At 34.7% G+C, this 25314-nt stretch overlaps 1 protein-coding gene across 3 annotated transcripts in view; it reads left to right on the forward strand.

Moving 5' to 3' along the window:
• The first annotated feature begins 2640 nt into the window (after nucleotides 1-2640).
• The window catches only part of LOC121326785 (F-box-like/WD repeat-containing protein TBL1XR1), a 67042-nt gene continuing 44368 nt past the window's right edge, over nucleotides 2641-25314 (forward strand). For 2 of the 3 annotated variants that reach the window (XM_041270283.1, XM_041270286.1), the window contains exon 1: nucleotides 2642-2918. The gene's annotated coding sequence lies outside the window, so the exon portion shown is untranslated. Of the gene's footprint in view, nucleotides 2919-25314 lie in introns of all 3 variants that reach the window. The other variant, XM_041270284.1, reaches the window with a different exon arrangement.

Raw genomic sequence — 25314 nt, forward strand, 5'->3', positions numbered from 1 at the left:
AATACTTTTTTTTTTGTACTTGCAACGTTAGTAGTACATTATGTTCCCATAAAAATGACTTGTCTACAATGATTTTGGAACAACCAATGCTATTTTCAACAGCTTATGCATAATACAAGTACGGTGCTGGGAGTAAAAAGTGCAAAATGATAATTAATAATACAATGTGTTTACTGTACCGAATTCATGTTGAAAGACCATAAAAAAAAATAAAAAAAATCCAACATGGCACAAGGTTTTATAATGACCTGTTGTTCACTCATGATACCGGATGTGCTTTTTTTATGTTGGCACAAGTGCACGGCTGTAAAACTCTACTAGCTGTATGTTCATGGGACATTATCACGGTTTGCACTGCGGTCACAGGTAAACATCTGTTATGATTCACTGGGGAGCTAGTCAATTGAACTAAACAAGTCTGTGCCAGAGACTTGTGTGTTCTTGACTGTAGAATACATAAGGAAGCGCCCTGTAATTGAAACAACCACAGCATTTAGATACAGTACGCTGCTGTTCAGATCAATTAATTAAATAAGTGGCAAATAAATACAATATAGATGTGAAAGTAGAAATGTTTGCACCTTTAAAGATGATTAATAATCTGTACATGCCATTTGTAAAAATCAGTGTCATTATTCCTTTTTTGTCATCAAATATTGCTACTGAAAGGTATTGCATCGTTCCTATAACGTTTCTTGACTTACCATACCCTTCCAATTGTGTTCCTTTTACTTAATAATGTGAAGTGAATGCGTCTCTCAGACAAAAAGCTGTCCAGCAGTACACCTTTTCAATGTTTTAAAAGTGTAGGGCTCACAGGGGTTTTGTTTAGTTTGTCAAATTTAAGAAGGTCGTTACACAATAGGTTCATGTTGACAACATCAGCTCTGTAAAGGGATTTCCTGTAAATTGTTATTAGTATAACAAAAGTAGTAGGTAGTTTGCCATGAGAACACAATGATCAGACATGGGGACTGGGAGGCTAAAACTCCCTTCTGGGTTACATAAACAAACTGGACAGTCAGTAAGGTTTGATAAAGTAGCACGTAAAGCTAAACCATTTAGGAATGCAGTAAACAGAGACCAGTGTAAAACTGAACACGATTGTGGGAAACTACAGCTTTAAACAAAGATTTAATGTGGGGACTATATCACTATACTTTTTTTACATCACTGTGACTTTGTTTAACTTATAGGAAAAATGGACAAACATAACCTAAAAATACATGAAAATAAACAGTTTATAAATAATGTCTCTGCAGTGTAGGGAATAACACAGGACTGCTGGGATGTGTTTACAGAAGAGTCTGTGTGCTTGCGTTCCCAATGTGGGGGAAGGGAGTTAGTGCACACCCTTCACAGCCAATAGCAAGGCTGTTCTGTATTGTCAGTGTTGATGGCAACAAAGGACCTTGCAGTTAGTCTAGCCCCACATTTCCTAACAGGGGCCACCACAGAGCACACAGTCTGCTGGAGATTAAACTCAAAGCTCATTAACATACCACCACCCATGCTCCCACACAAACGATCTGAATATTTGCATAACATTTTCAATTTGACACAACTAAGATAACAGGGGATTCATTAACTCCTGTTTGTGGATTTCGAATTAGCATGGGCTCTTTATTTTAAACCACTGTATTATTACATAGTACACAGTCTTAATGGTATATTTTTTTAAAACATTTACAGTTGCAGAGCTATTTAACTTCATGAGATGAAAAGAGAACTTATATGGTCAGTCTTTATTTCAATTAAGGTCTGTCCAAAACAGAATCCATATAGATTCAACAGTCACATAGTTATGTCAATTTCCATACATCTGGGTAATTTCACCCTCTTTCTTTAACCTTGCTTCTTTATTATTTTGCTGTACCGTACTTTCAGGTAATCCCTGCCATGCTCAACAAAGTAAATATCCAATCTAATGCTGTTTACTAAATAACACATTCCTCTTTTGGGAGCCGCCAATTACTGCTACTTCAATGACATAGCTGAGTCTGCTTTTGCCCCTGGGTAAAGATGCCCTGTAATCTGATGTGGTTCCAGTTAGGATTAGTACAATCCATGTTCTCACAGGTTAAATCCAAGGTTATGCTCCCCTGAAAACAAAACTTACCTTGTTGAATGTTCTGAAAATTCCAAAAACTTCACTACTTTTATTAACCCTTCCAAGTTCAGATTTTAATTTATTTATTTACTTTAACAAAAAATGCACTATTATCTTTTTTTTTTTTTTTTTTTGTAAAGAAATCAGAGATTCACCCAATAGACATTCCTCAGTGGCTTGTTATGTAATAGCCATGCAAGAACATTATTGTAGGAGCTTGATCAAGTTCTTACCATGACATTTCTATAATAATAATAATAACAGCATAGCATATTGTACACTTGTACAGAAATAGCATCATCATTTACAGATTTTTTTTCTTTTTTTTTTTTATCAAACTGTCTTGTAAATTTTCCAAGTGAAAAACGATTTTTATCTGTTTGTGTTAAGCAATTTCCCAAACAGACTGGTTAATACACGATGCACCCCATCGTGTGTGTACAGCTGCAGCAGGAACAGTTGCTGAGGCCTGCCCCATTTCTGCCTGGCAGGTCACCTCTTCTGTGTTTGAGTGTCTGAGAGAGCCGTTGGCTGCTCATGAACCGTTTGGCTCTTTCTCTTAGTAACAACCTCACAAGCGCCCTCAATTTCTCTTCTTTTTTTTTTTTTTTTTTTAATAAACATTATACATAATACAACCACAACATAACGCTTACTTGGGAATTTACCTACCGAACACCCGTCTCCAGCTGGGCTTATAACGAGAAATTCCAACCATATTTAATAATAAATGTTTGAAGAGTAAATTCCACACAGCAGCAGAGCAGAGCAGAGCAGAGAAGGCACCTACTGTGATCTGGATCCTAAAGTAAGTTGGTTTCAGCATTGTTTTTTTCTGTATTTTAGAGCCGTGGTAAACGGTAAAGTAGCCTAAATAGTATACAACATTTAAACGTTAAACAGTAGTGAATGTTTGAATTGAATTCTGTTGAAAACAGTGGAAAGGATGTGTGGTGTATTTTCAGTGTGTGTGGGTGGGGGATGGGCCACTGTGTCTGGGACATGGCGTGCATCTCCTAAATACAGTCTAATTTATTTTGTTGTAGCTTTATAAATAATGAGAATTGATTCATTAATTAAACCCAACTACTCACCGTGTTTGTTCTTATTGTTATTGGACTATATTGCCAATTTCTTTAAGGATAAAGAGCTAATTGGGGAACACATGTGGAAAGCATGTTAACAAACAGCCCTCATTTGGCACTTACTGAATTTGTAAGGTAATGTTACTCGTTTTTTTTAGAAGAGGTAGCAATACTTAATTATGATACTGATGTGAAGGTTATTTCTGTTTGTGTACACTGTAAATGTCCAGCTTTCTAGAGAAATGGTGACATGCGTAGCCAAAATGTTTCTCAGCCTTACTGTAACTCAGGGTGTTGGGGGAGGGGAGCACTTCAAGCTAAGACATCTTTGGGACCCCTGTTGTTGACTCTATATATAGTATTACTGAGATTGTTATTGTTGTGATAAGGTTGTTACAATTGTGTTTTTGTTATTGACCTGCCTTATTCACATTTGTAAATACTTCTGTGTTTGTAAACAACCAATGTAGTGTATACTCAATGCAATTTTTCCAGGATTTGAAGTTTATAGTTGTGTAACTACAGTTTACTACAAATGTACATACCATAATTAGCACATTTAGACATTTGTCTAATATATGGCACTGTAGCTTGCAATTATTTAATTAAAAAAAAAAAATACTTTGACTAGTACTTACTATGTAGGGCGTTTATTTGTTTAAGTGTTACTGTAATGAAGCCTTGTATAACATGAATCCATGGTTGCACAAAGTGAGCACACACAGATACTTTCTAGCGATTGAGATTTGTGGGATGTCATCATTTTTCTTGCATTTGTTGGCTACTAAGAAAATGCAAATAAAGTTTTAAAGTCGAAGTTTTTTTCTTACCACAGTTAACAATAGGGCACCTTAGTCAGCTGTGTTATAAGGTTCTAGGAAAGGCTGAAACTAGTTCCGGATTTGATCTCTCATGTATGTTCTGACTATAGAGCATAAGTAGAGTATGACACCCTATATTCATTTCTAAAGTAGCAAAAGCTTGTACATGCTATGACATGTTGTATAGAACCTCAGATAAATCTAAGGCATTGTAATGACGATACATTGAATTGGAATTTTTTTGTATGTGACTGATTTGTAAAAATGTATATGTATATGTATATGTATGTGTGTGTGTGTGTGTGTCATTTAACTGTTAATAAAGTAGGAACAGTACATTCAGATATCTTAATGATTTGATTGAGTACTTATGGGCATCCCTGTTAAGGTATAAGATGTTGAGTGTTGGTGAACATACCTGGTGTTGAGAAACATATCTCTCCTAAATTATTGATTTCCGTGTTCTCCACTGTCTCAAATTACAGCAGGCAGAGTTATGTAATTCTGCTGTTCAGCAGCCAGTTGACAACAGGATGGGGGAGGGGATTTGAACTTTACAGTAGCGGCTTGAGCCGAGTTGAATATAATTGATTTTTTTTTTTTTTTTTTGTTTACTCCAGAAAACATAAAAAAAAGTGTTATATAGGGCTCCTGGTTAACTACATTTTCATCTTTTAATTGTGATTAGGGGTTTTAATCTTGGCATTTTCTTTTACTCGATTAATCACCCAATCTGGGCGATTAATTAATCGATTAATCGCACCTGTTTGCTATAATATGCAATTGTAGTGAAAGATAACTAAAAGTAACGCTTGGTATTAATGCTATTTTTTGCAAGCTTTTATTAATGACACCTAACATTTTACAGACAACTTTAATTTGACAATAAATGAAAGTGTTTAATTGCATGCAATCTGAAGTTAGGCAAAGCAAGTCTTTTAATATAATACATAAAGAACTGTGCCATGCGTTACTGTACATTAGCAGCAGTACTACGTACAACCAGTACTGCGTTGAATATATTGGGCCGTTTTTCATATAAACTTGAAACTAACAAGTAATTTATTGAATTGAGTGCTATTTTATTTTAAGTTAATTTAGTTTGCTGAATATGCTAGAATTAAGATTTAGACTTAGGCTATAGCTGTAAATGTACTGCCATGGTCCAGATTTAAACTAATAGAATGCATTGTTTAAAAGAAAAATCAACTTCCTTGCGACACAGATAAGATAAACTCATAGTACTGCTGTGAAAGGAAAGCACCGAAGAGCAAATCTTGCAAGTTATTTTCCTTCTGTCTGAGCCAGTGGTCACCAAACGTTTTTTGCTGCATCCTTTTCAGAGAATTTTTTTTTTTGCTGCCCCCTCCCCTTCTAATAAACAGTAAAACACACACACACACGCACACACACACACACATATATATATATATATATATATGGAATATATATATATATATATATATATATATATATATTATATATATATATATATATAGGATACACCTTTTTGTTAATAATAAACTTAATTTGTCAATAGGTTAAATTTTTTTAAACTTGTTATTCATTTACGACACGAGAGTAAACAGAACAAGAAGTAAGGTGAAAAGGATTCAAAAGCCCTTTACCACCTAAGTTTTCGGGTAAAAAACAAAGTATCGTTTTGGGACATTTTATTGTCTAATATGTTACATGGAGTGTGTGTGTGTGTATATATATATATAATATATATATATATATATATATATATATATATATATATATATATATATATATATCAAAAAGAAAAAATGCAGTACGGTAAAAGTAGCTACAGTAAATACCGAAGGTAAAAAAAAAAACAAAAAAACCCCCACTATTTTAAACTACAGATACTTACCATAGTTGACAGTTAAATTCCATTAAACCTAAAGACAGATATTTAGAATTGTTTTATGTGACCAGTGTCCTTTAAAAACATGTTTTTGCATTTTAAAAAAAGTGAAGTACATTATACAGAATTTACAGATAAATACCTTAGATATGACATCTAGATATGAAATCTTATATTTATAGTATTGTAAAATTTATAATAAACATGGTACCGTCATTTGATGTACTGTCAGACTGTACATTTGTTTTAGTAATTCAAAATATGGTCAAACCAGTCATTTTTATGCTATGACCATATATTGCTTTACAGCCATTTACTTTGATTCAGTATATACATTGTGACCGTAATGTGTTGTTTTACGGTTACTTGCTGTAAATCAGTTTGTAAAGTGTGACCATATGTTGTATTTAAGTCATCTGCTGTACTTCAGTTTATACGGTCACACAAGTTATTTTGAAGGAAATTGACAATTGAAATTGCTGTCAGTTGTTTGACCATTAAATTTATGTTTTTTTTTTTTTTTAGTGTAGTGTTGTTCATGTGACTAGTCTTTAAATAATGTTAATGCAATTATGAATAGGAATTGTAATATTTGTTCACCTTATTTTTTATTATAACTTTATTTAAGAGTGTATTAAAGATTTGTTTAATAAAATGTTGCACCCGTTTGCTCGTTTGACATTCTGAATGCAACAAATCCCGTTAATTTAAATTAAAAGCTTAGTCCACCTTCCAATTTACAAACTGAAGCTGTATCTAAATCTAAATTTTATGATTTTATTTGTGAACAAAATGTGTTTGACATTGAAACCCGCCGCCGCTACACTTTCAAATGGAGGGCTTAAAACCTGCCGCTGCTACACTTTCAAATGGAGGGCTGGGCGATAGAGGCACTGAGCTACGGTAGGTCTGAAATGACAAGCTCTGTGGACAGGGGTTGGTCAGATTAAACATAATCCCTGCCTGGATGGATAGTTGATCGAGTCAATCATCCTGGAGTCTGCCTTTTACCGTGGAGCTTTTACAATCGCCAGGAAGTCAGAAAAAAAGTATTTTCCAGTCAGGTCTTGGTGCCCCCCCTAATAACCTGAGAAACACTGTTCTGAGCTATGGCAAAATGTTGGTTTTATCTCCCTGTATCGTGTTTGCCATCGTCTTTTGATGTACTCTGCGCCATCCTTCTAGATTTGTTAGTACGTTTGTTAGTACGGTACATGGGTAGGCTAGATTAATCAATCAGTGATTTTAAATGATTAGAACACCTAATTGATGTATTTTTATTTATTTATTTTTTTTACAATCTGTCATTATCAAAGTTTTTGCATAGCCCCTAAATCTCTGTGTTCCTCTCTCCCAGTCCCTGATATACTGGTAAATCAACCCGGGACTGAAAACACTGGACAAGTGCTCACCCATTACATAAGTACATTGCAGAGTAAGAAGCAGGAGGCTTCAAATATGTTCAAACTTAATTCAGATAGGGAGCTTTTTCTCACTGACCTACTTAAGGGATGGGATGGTACAAAAAAATTGATTTCGCTTGTACATACCGCTTATCCAATTGTCATGAAACCTGGTATCATTGTATATCAGTTCCTGGGACTATATGAGGTGTCTGTCTTTCCATACATCTGGCCATCTGTATATCGCACATACATTTGTGCATATATTTGGAGAACCGCTTATCTAGTTTGAAAACTTGGTAGTAACATTGTTTCACTTAAATTGAGAGTATCAAATTCTGGAGATATAGGGAGCCATATGTGGGTTCATCCATGTGTCTATTTCTCACTTACATTTTTGCATTAATCTGGAGACTTGCTTATCAATTTCTTGCCACCTTCTTGACCAGGTCTTCCTTGAAAAAAGAGAATTTAATCTAAATCGGACTTCCCTGGTTAAATGAAAAAAGAAAATTTGGATTTAAATTTTTCATTGCTAATTCTTGTTGTGTACGCAAGCAATAAATCCCGACAGGGTGGGTGGTATTGGGCAATAATGGACTGCATAATGACGCCCGACTTTGCAGGCGGGGAGGGCCTTCTAGCTCCTGGAAGGTCCAATATTTCCCAGTACCGGCCATCCTGGAGGGGATCTTCTTATTGTGCTTAGAAAATGACAACTGATACCAAAAAAAAAAGACAGAAACAAATTTTGTGGTTTAAAATGATGTGTAGGTGGCTCATGGATATCTGTCCTGGTGAAAAGACGCTTCTGCTGGCACTCTTAATTTCCTGGTCATCTATTTGAAAGTTAATGTTGCCCTTGCCAAGGGTACTAGCCAGTGGGATGCCAGGAAATAAAAAGCCAATTTTCTAAAATTCTGATTTGGTCATCAACTTTTTCTTCATACTGTTTTTTAATCACACTGTGCTGAGGTGGGTGTCTCTACAACTACGGTTTAATTTTAAATGCAGTTTTAGGAAATTACCTATGTTGGCACTGTGACTTTTGAATATTTCTGTATCTGAATTTATTTATTTATTTTTTAATTTAACATTTTATAAACCATAAGTGACATCTGCATGCTAGTTAGATTTTTTTATGTATGTTTTTTATGGAAATTATGGCTCAGTGAGTGGTTTCCTGTTTTGGACTGTATATCAGATAAAAATATCCAACGGAAAACAGGTGCTTTACTGGTGGCTTGTGAAGTCACTAGGGATTACTGTTGCATATTTGTGTACTACAGTACAGAACAGAGATCTGAGAGGACATGAGATTTAAGGTAGAAATTACTCCACATACACTGCAATGCCTAAACAAATGTTTTTTTCAGTGGGCTGAGTATAATATTGACAATGCAAATGGCCATCCTTATGAGTGAAATAACCCCAGCACTCTATGATGTAGTGTTCTGCTTAGAATAAGCACAATGTATAGAAAAGTTAAATTAAACAGCTAGATTCTGAGAATTGATTTACTCAGATCAAACTCCTGCTTAACTTGCAGTGGTGTGTTTCACCCGGTCGTTCTGTCGTTGGATTTGAATGAATGGAAAGTAAATTCAGCAACCTCATTCTTAATCGATTATCACACATTTATTTTTCAAAAACAAGAACAAAAGCGAGATCACATAACTAATATCGCTGCTGTGTATAATAGTTATATGCAAGGCTTAACCTAAGCTTTTTTACGTCCTTCTTTCCCTTTACCCCAAAAAATGACCAATCCTCGTATCTGATTATTCCAGTTAAAATTTTTTATTAAATGTGTGGCTTTATTTTTTTATAGAAACTGTACATATAATATTCTTAAATGATGTAACTTCTCCAACGTGAATCTATACGGCGACAGGTTTATATACTGGCAACACGCAGGCTTTGGCTACTGACCGTACTAGCACTAATATTAGTGCATAAATACAGAATCAGTGTTTTATTACAAACTGGCAATGGGAGACTTTAAACTGCCTGCTCAATTGATACATCGATTCAACAATATTTAATTGACGATTGGGAAATTATAAGCACGAAATATCAATAATGCATCCAATAATTGTTGCAACTCTAAAATTAAAAAAAATAAATAAATCATACTAGATCTATCAACACTTGTTTTATAAAAGGTATTATTCATTTTTAACCCTTTAAGGACCATGTTAACTTGATCATACTGAAGTGGGCTTCTAGGACTGAGATCATGTAAACACGACAAAATAAACAGACTTTGTTTTGATGACTTACAGGACCACCGTACTTAGTAGTGGGCTTGAGGTTAGGAGGGACTAATGTTCACTTTCTGATATTTTTTTCACTGAGAGGGGCATTTAATGTTGAAAGGGTGGAGAGTGTTTTGGCAGCACAGAGAGAAAAGACATTGCAGCCTGTTTCAGAGAAACTTGTAAGAAACACATGGAAAAATGCTGTAAATCTGATGTATTTGACATAGTTATATTAGAACATGTATTCTGTCATGTGTTTTAAAATCTATCTTATCTGTCTAGCTATATCTGTCTAGCTATATATATATATACATACACACACACACACACACACACACACGAGACAAGTGGATATAAGCAGAATCTATTTCAGGTATGTTTATTTTTTCTTATAATAATGGAATGAATAACCATTATTTTATTTATAAATATTTATTTGAGAAAATAATTCAGAATAGTGTCCATTGTTGCTTAAAAATCCCTGAGAATAAACGTATATTGTGTTGCAATCACTCAGGTGAGACCATTTCTTGTAATTTGCCCAAAACATCAATATTTTTAAACACAATTTTCAGGAAGTATTGTAAGGTCCCTCAGGTCATAGAATAACATGTTTTTATACATGTATCTCCAAGCAGAATACATAATAAAAAATACCTTACATTAAAAAAAAAAAGAAAAAAAAAAATATGGTGTTGGAAAAAAAATAGAAAAGTTTGTATGTTCTGAAAAAAGGACACCACTTCCAAGATGGTACTTGCGATTCAAGATTTTGAGTTGTTGCAGCTCTAAACCTGTATTATTTTTTTGAATGTTTTTTCATACTGTAGTAGTTAGCTATCAGTCTGTAGAGGGGTAAGATTATTAATCTTAAAAGAGATTTGGTTGGGACAAAAAAGATCTGACATGCCAAGGGGCCGGAAAACACTACCTGTGTCATTAAGATTGGAAGACACTTGTTGAAGGTTTTCAGTGTCATATACATGGGTATATATCAGCGTTTCTGCTAGGAAAAAAACACACCCTTTCACGGTGACCTGTTACTAAATATTTTACCACACAAAATGAACCGGTTAGGTCCACTCTACACATACACGTATTCAAAATGACACATAGAAAAAATCCTTTCGCTTTCATATTTTTAAGTAAACATAAAACAAAACAATTAAATCATTTGTTTTCAAGCGTTCTTGATATGTTAGCATACATATTCACTTTCTAACTTCCAAGTCAAACACAGTAATAGTTCTTAGCATAACTGAAAACTAAAAGTAGGCCTGTAGCATCACCGTGAATTAAAACACATTGTATTTAAAAGGTTAAAACTAAAGAGAAATATCCTACACCAATAGAAACTGTAGTTACGTTATGCTTTCAGTGATTAATATCCTGCAGCTGTGTGAATAGTTCTGTTGTAACAATAACAAAAAATAAAGTAAAATAAAAACAGACCAGTTTTTCCAGTATTTTGCTTTTGGTTATTTTCGCCTGGTCTTCTCACAAAGAAAGTGTCGGCTGGCCTTTTCAAAGTCAAAGTTGTTAATGTCTTTATTAGCACTGTTCTGTAGCGAGAATCCTCTCTCGGCCGGAACACTTGATACTGGGATAACTAAAGCTGTTTTCGCAAGTTTTGCCAAGTCTGGGTATATCTGATTATAGTCATGCACAAGAACATTACATGCTGACTGAAAGTTTAATCCTCCTTAGCCAAAGAGTGTGTCATATTAAGAGCGTCTTTTCTTGCATCCTGTGCATTTATTACAGTTCCTCTGTTTCTTTTTCTTTACCAAAATGGCTGGATTGGCGTATTGTAGCAAGTGACTGTCACTGTTTGGGTATTTCTCCAGGTTTAAAAGTGCCAATGCAAGTCATAATGTCCAGATCATTTTGTGGAAATCTAGTTATTAAAGCATCGATGAGCTCTTGAATATAGTTAGCTCTAACATCTAATGCTCCTGTCATCTGTGTGTGACATTTCGATGCCCCTGACGGTACTTACTGGTTAGCAGAAACTCTGATATATACAGTACAGAGGATATGTTACACTTGCATTGCATTGTGCGAGATATAATATATAACACAGGAGCTCGGTCCTCTATTTAAAAGTTTGACAGCAAAAAGCAAACACACCTGATTATGCACACGCACACATAGTGATCTCTATGGAAAGCCACTTGGGACAAAGACTTGTCGTGCTGCTTTAGAGCTGTGGTGCACAACTCGGTCCTGGAGGGCTGGTGTTCCTGCAGGTTTTTATTCCAATTGAACCCTAAAGTACTCTATTGGATATTATTAGAAGCTTAATTGGTCCAATTAACTCATTTAGGGTATGGTTAGAACAAAAAACAGGAGGGACACTGGCCCTCCATAGCCTGAGTTGTGCACCAGTGCTTTAGAGTGAGCCAGAAACTCATGGGACAAAAAGGCGGCAAACACGTCATTCTGAAATGCCTTGCTTAACAGTACCCAACTTCCTGAAAATGATGTGTAGTCATTTTTATATAGATTGTAGATATATTTTATGTTGTGATTTTATGTGGAATGTAATAAATGACAGCCAAAACGGTGAGTTCTTTCCCCTTCACTTGCCATTTCCACATTTGTTTTATGTGTTTAAAGTTAAATTTCAGTTTTCATTTGTTTGTTCAACTACAAAAAGGCAGAAGTAAACCTCATGTTTTTACTTTATGAAAACATGTCTATAGTCACTGTTTACTGTGAAGAAACGGCAGTGGCAAGGAAAAAAGACAAAAATAAAATGCGGTGTCCTACACAGTGTATTCTTTACTCCTGGGATATTTTTCTATTTTAACATGCTACATATTGTAAGATCTTGCTGTAAAACAAAGGCACACACACAGGGCCGTGGCCACACCCCTGCCCCTGCTGCTATGCTGTCTTTATCCTGTGTTCAGAGCAAAATAATGTCTTTTATTACTTTTTGAAAAACGAATTAATTTCTGAATGAATATTTAAGTTATGAGCGAATATCCAAACATGGAACTCTAGATTTGTACAGCCATGCTGGGGTGTATGTTATTGTCACACTACATCTGGTCTGTAATTGGTCAACAGTAGTCTGCCATCCTGCTGAATTACCCAGCTGTCAGATTTCTGTCGCCCATGTTTACTAAGAATACTGTAAATTCTTCTCTTGTGTCCTTGATTGATCTGGGCTTGTTGAGGAGGCGGGGTATCAGGACCTGACTGAATAAACATCTGGGGAAGAAGTCCCTTTTATAGACTGGATATGTGGAATGTTCCCAAAAGGCGTTCCGTGCAGTTTCCTGTATTATTCAGTATGTGGAAGAATGTACAGTAATACTGGCACTAACAATGTAAATTCACAACAACTACTCAACAAGAAAATAATACTGATCTTATTTGTTTATGGACAGTTATTTATGCTAACAAGCATACATTATATTATGCAAGATAATGTTGATCTCATTTACATTGTGTTGAGTAAAAACTTGTGTTTTGTTCTGTCAAGTAAGATTAAAAAAAAAAAAAAAAAAATTCTGTTGCTCCGTCCTATCAGACGCTTGCACACACAGAGGCCCTCTATCAAGACCTCTGTACTTCGTTGAAAAAATAGGCTTTCCCCAGATTTCAGTGTTTCATGTGAAGATTAAAAAGCGAATTTCAAAGAAATTTCAGAATATTCACAATCCTATGTCGGAGCTGTGCAATTCATATCGCCCGACGCCCGGGACAAGATTTGTGTGAGGGACAGCAAGTTTCACCGTTATACTTTACCTGGTGGACAACATTTAAAAGCTGATATTCTATTTGGTTACAAAGGAACCCAGACATGGCTGTCAAGAGAGCCTCTGGCAAGGCACAGACTAATCTTTTAAACTTAAGGTACCATTTGCGGTTTTTATCAGTAAGTGATACTGCTTTCTTAATACGTGAACCTGACATTTAAATGGAGCAATCTAGTAAAGTTAGTTATTGGAGATGCACAATCCATTGATTTGTGAAACAATTAAAACATGAAGATTGACTAATATGTTTATTATGATAGAAATGAAATGCTTGTGTGAGATTCTGTGCAATATTGTATTATTATTTTAAAATAAGTGTGAATCTCGTGGCATTGTGTTTTATGTATTAATTCATTATATTGAGAGTAGTGCAGAGAATGTTGCCCTCCCCAAAAAAAGCCATCACTGTATGAAACCAGGATCACACTGCTGCATCCACTTAACCATCGTCAGGCAAGATGTGGGATGAGGAAAAATAGCTGTAAATTGTTGTACACTGTTTAAAAAAATAAGTATATAATTATAATTATACACAAGTCCCTTAAAGCAGTTGCAAAACTGAGAGATCGTCAAGAAAAATGAGAATTGCACAAAGCTGCAATGATTTTGTATCTGTGGTGCAACAAACTAAAACGCCAGTATGTCAGGAGTTGAATTCAGCATATAGAGAAAGATTGGAAAAAAAGACAGAAGCTATTTTGAGATTTGAATAACTTCAGGTATTGATTATTATAGTTGCACTCTTAGTATGTTAAATTTACTAGCAAATGTGTTCCAAATTGCACTTAAAGGAACAGTTCCTTAAAGTATGTTTTAAATATGTCGATGTGAGGTGGGGTCACAGGGAACTTTTTGTGTATCTTGAAGAATTTTGTGAACTCGTCAAGCTACAAGGTTAGATCCATCCCTGCTGATTGGTTGTATTCACTGTTAAATAAAACCAAAATCCTACAAGCCGTTCCTCATTTGTGGTGTTTTTTTGCATTTGGTTATAGTCAGATAACTTCACATTTTATCCAAATATTTCATTATTTCAGGTACTGTGTTGTTATGCACTGGTTGAAACACGCATTCGAATACATGTCAGGGGTTTGATATATTTTTCAGTAACATTTTGCAAGTGTTTTGTTCAAGATTTCCTTCCACTTTGAACAGGATGGTTTTCTTCATCATTTTGACATACTTTTCTGAGGCACATATTCATTTTGTAAGATTTTTTTCTTTCGAGTTGTAGCTGTAATGTGACATGTACTATTACATGCTGTGTATGATCTGCTTTGATTAGTAATTTGTTTAGTGAGATTAAAACAATGCAAATAATCTTAAACTGTACCACACAGTTACTCCGTCTTTATGTATTAACAAGAATGAACCTTGAAAAAAATGCGAAAATTATCTGTTTGAGTGGTGGACTGCCACTGGATACTTTATTTAAACCCTCTGGAAATAAGTCCAGTTAACTAAATATGGAAAGCATTGAAGGAATTGGTGACACAGATACGGCATTCACTCCTCACAGTCACTAATGGATATTGTATTCAGATTTATTTAAATAAGCTATGTAATACATTGAATACTTTTGCTTTTAAATTTTCTTTGTGTATGGCCTTGGGTGCGTATTTGCAATATGGGAATGTAATAGGATTATTATTTGTAATTATGTTGCATGTCATGAGTCCAACTACATGCAACAATTCCCATTATACAAAGTTTAAACTGCCTACAGTTTGTTTGGTTATTGATTCAGATTCAGATGTTATCGAATTAATCTCTCACTGCAACATAAATGTGATAGACTGATCTGATATCTGGATCAAACATTTAAATTGAGTTGGTTCACGGTGCCTGCAAACCTGCACGATTCCTATAGAATATTCTATAAGAATGTGTAGTATTTTGGTGTGTAACTTGATTGTAATAGGAAATAACATAGTATTAAAAGTGCTGTAAAATTACTTAAAATGCAGCACTGTAATCGCTACCTAAACTTGCTGATAAAGCCTCAGGAGATATTGCATGTCACTGCCTGGTAGTTGATTCCAGTTCGGGTCTAAGGTCCTCACATAATTCGGATATTGCTTGTCCTGTGAGGCAGAACCTTTTAATAAACATGTCACCTGGGAAACTGTCTAAATAAATTCAGGGTTTGATGTGGGGTGACAGAATTTCCCCTTCCCAATTCTTTCTCTCTGACGCCTTCTATGTAACTAAAGAATGGCAGACATCTTCCTACTACTCCTGTGTATAAGATTGGGGTTAATACTGTATATTTTTTTTTTTTTTTTTTTTTAAGTTGACTTCTGGTTTAAGTAACGCTCCATTGAGAAGGTGCTAAAAAGTGTCCTACACCTTCTTGGATTGCACAGAAGATTTAATTAATGTGGGAGCACCCTAAATTAGTTCACAAAGCACTACTAAGAAAATGTGTTAATAGTACTAATTCAAGCACACAGAGTGACCTTTGTGGGTTAGATCATTTGTTAAAGAAGGGTGTCAGCACTCCTATTAAGACAGAAATGGTACAGTCGCCAACAAAAAGATTCTTTGACTTGGGCCCTTAATTATTTCTGGGTTGGTAACTTTATTGGATGCTTTTTTCCTTTCTGAAAAAAATGGTGCTAATGACGATATTGGAGTAATAGCTTTGAATAGAATTTAGGCCATTGATAGCCCTTTTGTAGCTTTATCATTTGTCCTTACTTATCAGTGTCTGCCCTCATTATCTTATTAAAGTTTAGGACAGATGTGCTATTGAATTGGAATGCTATTGAAATTTGTTTTTTAGCCTCTGCTACCAGTTAATTTTGAATAAAAAATATATATTTTACAACAATTAAGACTGAACTCCAGATACTGTATGGGTTTCTGTTACAAAACATAAACATTTAAGAAAGTGTTGCATCTTCAATTTTTGGGTTTTGTCTTTTCATGACTCATGTTGATAAGCATGTCTTTATCTAGCTGCTGTGGTTAAATGATCAAATACACGTGCAAATCTGTTTACTGAAAGTTGATATTACAACCTTTGCAGCTTTGTTTTTATCCTTCCTTTATTGTAATTTAAACTTTTGCTGGTCTTGTCCTACTTTTGGCACACAGCTGACCAGAAAGCTTCAATATTGCTGATCAGAGGCTACAGTAGGGCAAAGAAGAAAATGCCAATTTATATGTACAGCTCTCACAAAATAGCTCTTGTTTATTAATAGTTGCAGAAAAAAACAATGGAACCATTGAATCAGGTTTGAGATCAACCAAAGTAGAAAGGTTGTAGAAACAAAAACACAGAGACAATACAGGAATATTACTTAATTCAATAACAACATTTTCAATTTAAAATTGAACTTTTTTTTTTTCACTGTACTGTCATTTCAACTTTACTGTTTGTTGCACGGCTGCTGAATACTGTCCCCCATTGAATGATGCCATCGATTTCACAAAGCAATTTAAGCTCAACAGTATTCTTTTTTTAAGCAGGTAAATATGTAAACACTTTTTTTTAAATAAAGTAAAAAAAAAAGAAAAAAAAGAAAACACTATTCTACAAAACTGATGCTTTAGTTTGTCAGCCTTCATTTGTGCAAAACTTGCACATAAATCAACAAACCTCTTACCATACTTACATTTACTGTGGTTTATAAAAGTCACTTATTTTAGACTCCGCCAAGCCTTTTTCAGGTTAAACAAATAAACCTGTTCCATCAAGGTAAGCCATTTGTTTTTATCCTTTACACTGTCTGCAATTGTCTTTCGATTAACAGTGTATGCCTCACTTATATAAAATATTTGTGATGTCTTGCTGATTAGCTTAATTATTTTCAGATGCATACATGCAGATTTTTTTTTTTTTTTTTTTTTTGCAGTGGTGTTAAATGTAGGGTCGACTCGCCATGTTGTACTTTCTGTTTTGCTTTGGGAGTGTTGATGACATTGGTATGAACGTTCAGTTAACAACGAATTAGGAAAGCGAGTCAAAGGTTAACTGCATAACTTTGTTGTTTTAATTGACCGTGATTATTTTGTTAGTGCTACAATGAGGGAAACTACAATGCTTGTATTTGCATTTGCTTGGCTTGGGAAGTTGGCGGGTGGCGGACAGCGGGTGGCAATGTAACTTGTACAAATAGCACTGTTTTTATATTGGTGACATTTGTTCAGAGAGAATAGCTGGCGGTATGCAAGGGTGGCGTTATAAAGGGGGCGGTATAAGGTGGCGCGGGACAGCTGTATTACAAAGTAGATTCAAATAAATTGTGTGTGTGTGTGTGTGTATATTTTTTATATATATATATATAATATATAATATATACACACACACACAATTTATTTGAATCTACTTTGTAATACAGCTGTCCCGCGCCACCTTATACATATACATATATATATATATATATATATATATATATAGACACACACACACACACACACACACACTAACTCAGGTGTCACTTTCCACTGACAAGGAGGCAGTATTTGAGTGACAGGTTATTTCTTGAGTTGAGTAGGTAAATCTTGATTCCTGCTTTTCTTTAGTTTGGAAGTGAAGGCCTGCTCTTGTAGCTACTTTTTGTAAACAGGTTGTATTATTTCAAGTAACACTTTGATGGCTGGAATTCTATTCACGTTTATTAGTGGAAAATACACCAAAGGTTCGCTCAGGGATAAAATTGTTTAGAGAGTAATTGAAAAAGAATGCATGTACAACACTATGCATGTTAAACTGCCATACTTGGGTCTTATTGCAGACAAAAACAGTACATACAGTGACGCTTCTGTTTCTACTACATGTACTGCCATTGTCATAATGTTGATTTCATAATGTCAGACATTTTCATAACGTAATAACATTACTGAGGTAAACTTAAGCTTTTTTTGGTGTTACAACCAAAAGCAGTGGTTAAAAAAAACAAAACAAAAAAAACACCTTAATAAGGGTTATAATTACTCAAGCACTAATTTATTACTTTAGTACCGGAACGTGGATGTGTGGGTGGAATAGAGCGAGTGAGAAAATGAGTGAGTTTTTAGGATAGAGACGGGGGAAAGGATTTATTGTTTTTGTGGCGTGGTCCTGTCCCAAACACGGACCCTGTTTAATAAATAAAGTAGTTTTGTTAGCCTCTGAATCCTGTCTCTGTTTCCTGCTTTGAGCGTTTGAATGGCAGGATCATATAAGGAAAAATAAGGAAGTTATAAGCCCACCTACAGAGAACCGCCACAGCCGTCATTTTGACTGCATTTTATAGTACGTTTTTATTTTTAATATAACCTACAATATTCTGTTTTTTTTTTTTATTTTTTTTTTATTTATATACAAGCCTGTTGTTATCTCTATTGGACCTGGCAGCCATAAATTCCTACGTTTTTGTACAAGGAATGCACCAACGAACATTGAACATTTCGATCAGAAAACTGCAAAGCTGCTGGCTGCAGCAGCTGAACCTGGATTCTGTGCTGCACCGAGTAACACACGCAAGAGCTAACATATGTTACTTTAGTTTTAAATTAAAAACTACTTTTTGTTTTTACAGTTTTGTACGTACATGTACCTGTTTATTTTATTATAGTCAATTATTTTTTTAAGTAGTGCTGTATTTGTTAGACAATAAACCCTTTTGTTTATTTGTTCATTTAAATACAGCATTTTGGTTATGGAGATGTGTGATATGATGTGCTTGAACAAAACTTTTGGGTGGTATCTGATAGTTGCCTTCATTTTAATATTTAATAATAAAAATGTACCATCATGACTGCTGGCAGAGTTTTTTTTTTTTTTTTTTTTTTGTGTGGTGCATATGTAGAATAATATTGTCTGGCATTAGGTTTGAGTACTCGAGTACTCGAAATTTAACGCTCAAGTACTCAAGCACTACATTACTTGAAATTCCCATCCCTAACACTTACTACATTTCATATAACAGCTAAGATAGGATCACAACTTGAAACTGAAACAAAATGTTGATTCCAGTACATAACATTTCCCTTGTAAGTTGAGATAATGTTGGTTAAGAATTTTTGAGGGACATACCTGCATCTGTATCGCAGAGAGAAACCGACCCCAATTATGATTCCAAAATATAAAGCCGCATTGGTGACTTTAGGTTGAGAACTCTTATTTGGCAGCTTGAGTTGCACGTACATCCTGATCCGGACTGTTTACTGTCAACTTTTTCAACTTGCCATTTTAGAAACTATTGTGCAAATTCTGGAAGGTGATATGATACGTATTTAAAATGCCAATCAGTTATGTAATTTCTGTCATACAGATGTGTTTCTTTTTGCCTTCAAATACATGTCAAGCAATGATTGTTCAAATATTTGGATACCTCTCCCAGCACTATATCATGTAGAGTAGCCAATTTGCACACAGTGGAAAATACAGTATAGGCCTAGTCTCCCCATTTTGTATACTGTATAATTGTCTCAGCTAAGAACATTTGCGAGCCAGCTTAAGTCAGCTTTTTTTTACCCCTAAAAGCCCTATGATAATTATTAGAATAGTTTCAGTGTATTATTTTCTATGCTGGAGTAATGCACTAATACCGTATGTTGATTTAACTTAAGCCTCTTGCAGGTCTGTAGAGGGTTGCATCATTTTTTACATATTTAAAAATGTTGATACCAAACCTTATGATGATTATCAGATCTGTGTGTATTCCCCATAAAGCACAATCTGTATCACATAAAGCAAATGTGTATTAAAATTCAGTTGTCTAGCATGAATAGAGCTCTGAGCAGATTTGAAAATGCTCTCTAGTTGCAGTTGATAAATGGGCTTCTCTGCACTTTCTGTTGACAGCATATTTATTAAATTTGTTTTACTTTTAAGGTATAAGCATTTAGGTATTTAATCAGTTGATTTTAAACTAATGCTATATCTGTTACACCTGTGAAAATAGAATACATTATGGATTTTTCTATTTTTTCTGTTTCCTTATTTTGGGTGTAAATATAGTGTATTGCTGTAAAGGTAGAAGTGGAGCTAGCTCCCAAACTAATTTGATTCAGCTGCACACTGGTAGAACAGAGGTAGACGATCATCATGAGGAGAATGCTAGGATTGTAGCCTTCTGGTTCACGCACTCTCACACATTCATGGCTGTGGCTTTAGGGCTGCTGGTTTTCCGCAATTGCGGAATTAGGCATTTTGGGAATGGAATTTTATGGTGTTGTCTTTTTATCCTTGCAACTCCAGAACATTGTAGCAGGCAGCACTTTTAATGGAAAAGTAAACTTGCCTTAAATAATATAATACGACAAAGAATTTGAATAATACGTTGTCTTTCGTTGACTCTGGTTGTGCTTTTTTATGTTCTACATTTTCTTTTTCATGTTTTTTATTATAGTAAATTACTGTGCTTATTTAGGCACTCTACAGTTTGACTGGGGAAAAAAAACGTAGGTTTATTGTAGTTCACAAAAAAAAAAACCCAGCAGTAACCTTTGTACTTGCTTTTTAGCTTAATTATTAGGCTTCCAAGCCAAAGGCTGGGAAGCCTATTATTGCTGTGTTTATTATTATTATTTACATATATTAAAGTATAAATCCATACTGCAATAGACTAGAGACATGAAACTGAGTATTGTAGTAGAGGATAATGTGAAGTACTGTTGATTTCAAAATGGCGTGTTTTGGTAACATGGTTTGGCGGCCATATTGATAATTAAAAAACAACTCTTATGACCCATAAGAGAACAGTGTTATTCAAAGATCTTGTCTGAAACTGCCATGTTGATCGATACCAAAATTGTCACCTTTGTTCATGAGAAGGTCATAAGTTTTGTAAAATTCTCGCTTTTTCGTTAAACATGGATGCAGCGAGCAAAACAACAATTTCACGATGCATGTTTGATTTGCACAAAATATTCAAAGATCTTCTTGTCTGAAACCGCAATATTGATCGGCACCAAAATTCACGTTTGCTCAGGACAAGGTCCTTTCTAAATTTTGTAAAATCCCTGCTTTTTCGTTAAACATGGATGCAGCGAGCAAAATAACAATTTCATGAGTGCTATATTTACATATAGTAAAGTATAAATCCATACTGCAACACACTAAAGATATGAAATTGAGTATGATAGTACAGGGTAATGTGAAGTACTGTCTATTTCAAAATGGCATGTTTTGGTCACATGGTTTGCCGGCTATATTGATATTTGAAAAATGACTTATGACCCATAACAATGTGAACAGTGTTGCACGTATGCTGTTCAATGTTGGCACAGTTGTGCGGCCCATAATAAAGTAATAACCACTAAAATCGAAAGCAGATTGGTCACATGGTTTGGCGGCCATATTGGAATTAACGTTTAAATTTTATCTCCTAGGGCGTGCCGAAGGGGTCATAGTTATAATGGAACGTGCATAGGACGTCATATGTGCTCTATGAAAAATGTCATCACCCGCGACCTTTGACCTCTCCAAAAGGTCAAGCTAAAAACTGACTGCTTGCACCTCAGGGATCACAGATAGTCATGGTTCATATGGAACACATATAGGAAGTATTACGTGCGCTATTAAAAAAAAAAAAAAAAAAAAAAAAAGTCATTGCCCATGACCTTTGATCTCTGTTAAGGTTCAAAACCCACATATTTGCCTATAGCTCCTCAGCTGTATCTAACACTCAGTAGTCACGTGAATTTGAAGTCGCATCCTAATACGAGACATGTGCTATGTTTGAATTCATCGGGTAATTGATTAAATATCCTTTGCATCGTTCGACATAATCGTTAATAATACAACCAACTTGGTACAAAAGAACCTTCGAAATATCAACGATCGATCGTTGAGATCAACTTGAAGGACGCTTCATTTAAATTTAACAACAGAAATTCAAAGGCCGTCAAAACAATTACGTGCAGAAGCAAAAACGACTAGTGGTAAACCAACTTTTGTACAACGGGTTCATTTTTTTTTTTTTTTTTTTTTTTTTACAAAACAGAATTCAACCAGGTTTGGTCACCATCATAACTGCTGCATGAAACCGGAGTGTAATAATCCAGCACCGCTGCACTTAAGCATCTGTATGTCAGCTGACAGTTGATATCCCATCATGCCTTTCTTCTTTAAGGCGTACAGCCTCTATATATGAACCCCCACTATCTCTCACAAGCACCTGGGTACAACAAAAAAGGAATATGCTTTTCTTTTTGGTGCATATGTGTAGTTGTTATGTACTATATATCACCTTACAGTACAATACTATTACAAGCCAGAAAATAATCTTAATATTTTTTTTAATAAAGTAGTATTAGTATTAGGCAGTGGATTGCGCTGATCGTCGGCTTATATTGATCCCCTACATTTATTGTCACTATTTTTGCTTTGAAAATAATTGGTTATTTTAACCTCTCAAAGTGCTTAACACAGAAAACCCGCCCCTTCACCTTTCTGATTGGTTAAATGTTGTGTCAAGATGTAATACAGCTGCCATGTGGTTCCAAGATTTTATTTTTTTTGTTTACGCAGCTCGAAGCAAAATCAATTATTGTTAAAGGCACAGTGCATTCTGCAACACTGGAGGATCAGGTTGTTTCAGCTGAACGGCGACAGCCACTTTGCCAGGCGAACCCTGTCTCCCAGGGAATGGGAAAAAAAAAAAAAAAATGTGTTGTCAACTTTATACTATTTATTTCGGGAATAAACAAAACAACATTTAACTTGAACATCTGGCATCTTTTGTTTATGTAGTTAATTCATTGGGGTAAAGTAAGTCCTACACAATCTATCAAGTCAGTCAACATGCCTTTTTTTTATCAGTGTTTCATATTTTAACCTGGTTGTTGTAATGCCAGTAAAACCCAAAACTTAAATTGTGGAATACTGTAAATAGGGTTATTCTCACATGGCATTGCTGGACTGTTACTAAACTGTTTTATATTTTTTTGTTGTTATTGTAATGCCAGCAGTAAGCTAAGCAGGTCTTTTCAAAACACCTTTATTTGTAGACCGAACTACAATGTTAACGGAAAGCTAAAAATGTGATTCTCACAACAGTGCTGTACATTTGTTGTCTGCGCTGTTGTAATACAATTACGTTTTCCTGCTTACTTTATTGACAGCAATTAGCCACTTACTATTACAGTAATGAGTGTAATTGAATATCTTGTCTTTTAATATATAAAGTGTGGTAATATTTATTAATGTACTTATTTTAACTGTCAACAATATATTTATGTTCAGTGGGAATTTGGTCTTTTTAAAAGCATTTTTATTGTTATTTTTATCTTAGTAAATGACTGTCTTTGTATTTGTGCTGCAATATTGAGATCTGCCTGTCCTGACCCTGTGAGCACAAAATGAATACAATAAAATAAACTATTTTTTTATATATATTTTTTTACATTATATTGTATTAAAAAAACAAAACAAATACTAAAAATACATTATATATATATGTTACAGAAACTATCAAATACACAGATTCCAGTGCATTGTTATATTAAGTCTGCTGTTCAGGAAATCCTTTCTTTTTTTCTTTATTAAATACCCCCTTCTGTTGACAAATTACATAGATATCAGGACTTTTTTAAAAATTATTATTTTAAACAAATGATTTGCGGAAAATTGTACTGGTACATTAAAGCCTGTACATAATTTACACTTCTTTGAATTAATATAAAAAAAAAAAAAAGAAAATCCTTTTTTAAATCCTGTTATACAGTCACAGGGATGTTAGGTCTAAATAAATGTCAGCCGCCATCTAGAGCGTTGTGTTTATTATGGATTTTTGCTTTTTACTGCTATCAGTAGCTCCATCCACTGTAATTTCTGAATGTTTTCATTTCAAATGGTGAAGGATTGAACTTGTGTTTTTGTGGTGTGGCAATTTTGTTCGACAATTATTTATATACCACGGTTTTCTTGTACGGTTCCTCAAAATGCTTCCAAACGTGGCTTTGCCTCATTCCTTTGTTTAGAGTTGCCATGCTATTAAATATATAACACATCAGAAAAAACGCATGTCATTAACTCTCTTACCAAATGGACTGGATTCCATACCACGCCTACTACAGCATGAGCAGAGTGCACCACTGAAGTACTTGACTGAGAATAAAACCTGCTCCAGTGTCAATCTTTCTGTTGCACCAATTAGAAATAACTACTTGGAGGCAATTGCCAAACCCCTTCCTTTTTATAATATCCGCCCTTATTCTGGCCCAATAGCAATCAGAAAATTAATACTTTAAAAAATTTTTGTTTGGTGAAATTTGTCACATCACCAATTTTATACGTCTAGCATATTATTCAATGTTTGACCACTTCTTTAGAGTTTATACATTTAACTGTTTTAACTAATTGCTTACTACTGTAGGTACAGTACAGTAAACTCATTAAACTTAGCCATGAGTGTGGTCACTTGTTCCAAATACAAATCCCAAACAAATGTTCATGTTAACAGTAAGGTTATGTTTTTTGCTTTCTTTGACTCACCCGAGACACTCCAGCATGTGGGAGAGCACACTGTTTTCAAGGAATGCTCATAACTCAACAAAAGCAATTGTGACAAAACACAATGTATCAATATGCTTTGGCTTGGTTAGCACGAGAACATATATTTTACTGTAAATTTGAACATGAATGTTAGTCACTGCAGTTATTTATTTTCTTATGTATAGATCGTTCACATTCAACTGCTTTAGATCATTCAAGTGTTTTGGAAGCTGCTTGTAATTAATTTTTTTCTAGTAAATGGGATTTGTTCTGCATGCTTTGTGGCTTGCTTTTCAGGGCACTGACACCCATACTGTGGCTTTAAGTCCTTGGTGGGTGATGTGTTTCTTGCTTCTTGTTGAGAAATTCTGGCTCAAGTTTTAAAACGCTGCATCTGGGATTAGTGAGCGTATTCTGGTTTGACTTGTCTGGTGGACCACCAGTGGTTTGTTTGCTAAACATGCTTGTGCTTTGGGCACCAAAATAGGTTATGTGGTGCCAGAGAGATGATGCTTTGCAGTGTTTTCTTTTTACTGTTTAGACATTTAAGGAATTGTAAA

The sequence above is a fragment of the Polyodon spathula genome, chromosome 14, assembly GCF_017654505.1.
Source record: "Polyodon spathula isolate WHYD16114869_AA chromosome 14, ASM1765450v1, whole genome shotgun sequence".
NCBI lineage: Eukaryota > Metazoa > Chordata > Actinopteri > Acipenseriformes > Polyodontidae > Polyodon > Polyodon spathula.